Source organism: Quercus suber, unplaced genomic scaffold (assembly GCF_002906115.3).
Source record: "Quercus suber isolate HL8 unplaced genomic scaffold, Cork oak 2.0 scaffold_821, whole genome shotgun sequence".
NCBI lineage: Eukaryota > Viridiplantae > Streptophyta > Magnoliopsida > Fagales > Fagaceae > Quercus > Quercus suber.
This window is the reverse complement of record NW_027070251.1, coordinates 57,477-62,591: the sequence shown is the minus strand read 5'-3', so window position 1 is coordinate 62,591 and position 5,115 is coordinate 57,477.

Here is a 5,115-nt window from a genome sequence, read left to right as displayed (position 1 = left end):
GCCGACACCTATCCGCTGATCGAGAGATAAATCGATTTAAGGCTGCCGTCATCCCTGTCAGTTTCTGAACCTCCTTGGGATTTCGAGGAGCCTGCAACTCATTGATGGCCTTTATCTAATCAGGGTTGACCTCAATTCCCCTGTGAGTCACCATATATCCCAGGAACTTGCCTGACCCCACACCAAACGAGCACTTAGCAGCGTTCAAGCGTAGCTTGTACTTCCTGAGAACTTCAAAAGTGCTTTCTAGGTCCTTCACGTGCTCGGACACCACTTTACTCTTCACCACCATGTCATCTATGTAAATCTCGATATTCCTTCCCAGCTGTGGTTCAAACATTCTCGTCATCATCCTCTGGTAAGTAGAACCCACATTTTTTAAGCCGAAAGGCATCACCTTATAGTGATAGTTGCCCATGGGAGTCACAAAAGCAGTCTTCTCCTGGTTTTCCTGGGCTAAGGGTATCTGATGATAGCCTTGGAACGCGTCCAAGAAGCTCATTCAGGGGTGCCCGACGGTGGCATCTACTAGCCGATCGATTTTAGGCATGGGGAACGGGTCTTTAGGGCATGCCTTGTTTAAGTCGGTGAAGTCCACACATACTCGCCATTTCCCGCTCTTTTTCTTCACCACCACAGTATTTGCCAACCACTCTGGGTAGAAAACCTCTTTAATAGCCCCAGCTTGTTTGAGCTTTGCCACTTCTTCCCTGACTGCCTCGGCGTGTTTCTTCGACGGACGCCGAGGAGGCTGCTTCTTAGGGGTGATCATGGGGTTTACTTTCAAATGGTGGCATATAAATTTCGGATCCACCCCAGGGGCTTCATAAGCGTCCCAAGCGAATATGTCAAGGTTTTCCCTAAGAAGTTGCACTAACTCCTCTTTTTCCTGCAACGGCAATTGGGATCCGAGTTGAAAGAATTTCTCAGGATTATCCCCAATGATGACTTTTGTCAAATCTTCGCACCCCGCGCCCTGGTCCGGATCTTCAATGGGCGATGGCTGGTGCTTTGGTTGCTATAAGCCCCTGGTTGATGACTCGGCTCCTGGCTCATGTTGAATGGCAGCCACTAAGTATTGTCTTGCTGTAGACTGATCCCCCCGGATTTTGAAAACTCGGCCTTCGGAAGGATACTTGATTTTCTGATGCAAGGTAGAAGAAACCGCCCCTAGCGTATGAAGCCATGGTCTGGCTACAATTGCCGTGTAGGGTAAGAAAACGTCCACAACTATGAAATCCACCTCCACCACCTCTGAGCCAGTCTGCACAGGCAGTCGTATTTGGCCCTTCGGGGTAACAACTCTTCCTTCAAAACTGATCAGCGAAGAATGATATGGTGTTAAGTCACTAAATTTGAGGTTCAGCCCCTTGTAGAGATTAGGGTACATTATTTCCGCAGCGCTTCCTTAGTCAACCATCACCCGTTTCACATCGTACCCCCCAATTCTGAGGGTGACGACCAACACATCATCATGAGGCTGGACAGTACCCACCTTGTCAGTGTCCGAGAAGCCTAAAACCAGCTGATCATCAAGTTTGCACTTCTTCGGACCCTGGCCAGATTCCCCTGCAGGTAATCGATCCACAGACAAGACCTTGGATGGCCAGGATCCTGTTCTCCCTGGGGCCGCAAAGATAACGTTGATAGTTCCCAGAGAGGGTTTCAGAGGATCATCCCTCTGGGAGTCCGCGCTCATCGGACCTCCTCGGCCGCTGGTGTGATGTAGGAGATGCCGCAATTTCCCCTCGCTAACTAATTGTTCCAAATAAATCCACAAGTTCCTGCAGTCCTCAGTCATGTGCCCATGATCCTAGTGGTATTGGCAGTAAAGATTGCGATTACGTCTGTCAGGATTCCCTGCCATCTTGTTCGGCCACTTGAAGAACGGCTCGTTCTTGACCTTTTCTAAAACTTGGTGGACTGGGTCCCTGAATACGATGTTGACAGTCTGGAAATTAGCTGTTCCTGATTACGCAGGAAAATCTCTCCTCGGCTTGCTGCTGGTGTATCGATCCGACCCGAAATCCCTCATTTCCAGGGGGATAACCTTCTCCTTGCCTTTCCCTTGTTGTTGGTCTTCTTCAACTCTCTTGTACTTCTCAATGCGGTCCATTAGCTAGCGAATGCTAGTAACGGGTTTACCAGACAGGGATGTCCTTAAACTGTGATCGGTAGGGAGGCCGAGCTTAAACGTTTCCAGGGCCATTGCGTCAAAATTGCCCTCCATGTCATTAAACATTTCCCAATATCTATCCGAATACACCTTTAGGGATTCTCCTTCCTTCATGGTCAAAGACAGCAGAGAGGACAGAGGTTGGGCCACTCTTCGGCATGTAACAAATCGTGAACCAAAAGCTTGGGTGAGCTCTTTGAAAGAGCTGATGGAATTTGGGCTCAGCCCATCGAACCACCTCATGGCAACTGGCCTAAGACTGGAAGGGAAAACCTTGCACATCAGCTCTTCGTCCCTGGAGTAGACAGCCATCCTTTGGTTAAAATGACTCACGTGTTCCACGGGGTCTGTTTTGCCGTTGTAGATGGTGAACGCTGGTTGGTTAAAGCGCCGAGGAAGTCTAGCCTCTTCAATCCTGCGCGTGAAGGGTGACCTGGAAATCTGGTTTAGAGCCTTACTCATGGCGTCGCTTCCGATGTCTCCACGTGATGGACTTCTGCGTTGCCCCTTGTGAGGAGACTCCTGTTCATAGGTATAGGTCTCGCTGGCCAGTGTCCTAGATTTGGGTTGATAAGTGACGCCCGGCTCATCATCAGGATCCTCATCAGAATACGAGGGAGCCCGTTTCCTCTTTGCATGGCGTAACTCCCTTTTTAGCTTTTCAACCTCCCGCTGCAAATCTCGGTTCTTCTTTGCATGGGACATGTAGCTTCCGCCATGTGACTGGCTCTGACTAGGGGGTACAGTGTGCACACTACCCTCGCGGTCTTGTCTTCGCTCCAGGTTAAGGAAAGGGTCCTCGTGCTGAGGTGCCCTAGACTCCGCTTCTTGTTCACCGTGTTCAGCCATCACCTACTATTGTCTCCACCCCGGCGCAAGCTCTTCCCACAGACGGCGCCAATTGTAGGGTCAGTTTTTGTTGCCCAAGCCCAAAGGATATGGATTAAAGGCCCAACGAACCCAGAACAATGAATTTGTAGAGAGTGGGCGAAAGAGCTGGGCTGGTTATGAAGCACAGAACAGTTGGCTAGGTTACGTGCAGTGATGATAACATGAACTAAAGCTCAGATAACTCCATGAATGAATGTCCGAAGAGGTGTTGTATTGAATGAACAGTGATTACAGCGTTCAGAGCTACAATAAAGCTTTTCTCTCCTTTCTCTTTTTTCTCCCCCCTTTTATCAGTAACTCTCCTTCTTTATATAGCATCCCTTCCTATCATCTTCATCTTTCACCTGTTCTTCATCCGCGCATCTACTCAAGTGCATGTCACGTCATGTGTCTACTTTAGTTCTTTGTGAGTGGCGGTAGCTGAGGTTGCACTGTTCAGGGGTCTTCTCCACATAAATGCGGCCAGAAAAGCTGTTGCTGAGCATTAAATGCGGTGGTAGTAGCTTTTCCTTTAAATATTTTTTAGTTCTGATCATCTCCGGATCCACTCAGGACCTACCATTACCATTGGGATTGTTAGGCAGATTAGTCGGACCCTCCACACGTTCGTTTGATCAAGGCTCATCGTAGCCGAGGAGCAAGACGTCTTCGGACCAATGGTGACCTCTTCGGACGACACTCCCCCACTGCTTCTGGGCTTCCTGCTTTAGATGGGCCGCCCCAGCCACCTATTGATCCTCGGAAATGCAATAGTCCTTAACAGGGGGTTCCGGGCCCATTAAGTTGCTTTGGGCTTTTTCCCCCCACAAATATATTCAAGTTTTATTATTATTATTATTATTATTATTATTATTATTATTATTAAGTTTTTTTACTTTAATTGTTTTTAATGACCACCTTGAAAAGAATTTATGGAGCCGCCGCTGGTGCAAAAATTTGTCTCTTTGTTTCTTTATTTTTCTTTTTCATTCACTGATGGCATTCACATGGTGGTTTTGATCATTCAGAATAAGAAAGGTGTAGTTACTATGATGTCATTTTACTAATTAAGCGCTCGTTTGGTAATGTTGTTCTAGTAACGTTATTTAAGTGTTATTGAAATAAGTGTAAGTGAAAAAGTGTTGTGGAAACACATATTATTTAAACAACACAGTCAAACAGACCCTAAAACTCTAAAATGTGATCCACATTAAAGATATTATACTTAAAAAAATAACAATTGTGCTGCGATAAGTCAAAGAGCATTCCCATCAAAACTTTCAAAAATTTTAGCATTTAGCATCTCAAAAAGCCACTTTATCAATTTTAACATTTCATTTTACAATACACCCAACATCAATGGTTCTATTTTTACCTTCATCTCATTAAAATAATATAGACAACTTATTAAAATAAAATAAAACTTCCAAAAAAAGTTCATAGCAACCAACCACTTTCACCACCACCACCGTGGCAACCACAACTTAGCGGAGAAAAAAAAACCACCACAACCACCGTCATCAACAACCCACCACAAAACCCATTAAAATAGACCAACAACACTGGCCACAACAACCACCATCACAATCACAAGCCACCTCCAAAAAAAAAATCCATCAAGACCACCACCACTAGAAAAAGAAGAAAAGAAAAAAAAAAAAAAAAAACCCATAAAAAAACCCACCATTGCCTACCATTACCATCATGACCCACCATAGCACCACCACCACAACAGACTGAACCCATGACCCAAAATCCACCACCACCACCATAGCAAAGCAAACCACGACCCAAAACCATTTACCGCCACCAATTTTTTTTTCTTTTTTAGAGAACTTGAGCAAGAGGAGAAAAAGAAAGAGCAAAAAGAGAAAAAGATATTAAAAAAAAAAAAAAAAGGACAAACGGAAAAGAATGAAGGAGAAGGGAACAGCAAATAAAGAAATTTTTAGAAGAAAGAGAAATAAATATTATTTAAGAGGAGAAGAGAGAGAATAGAATATATATATATATATATATATATATTTTTTTTTTTTTAAAGATTGTTGCTACAGTAAGCTGTCAAAGAT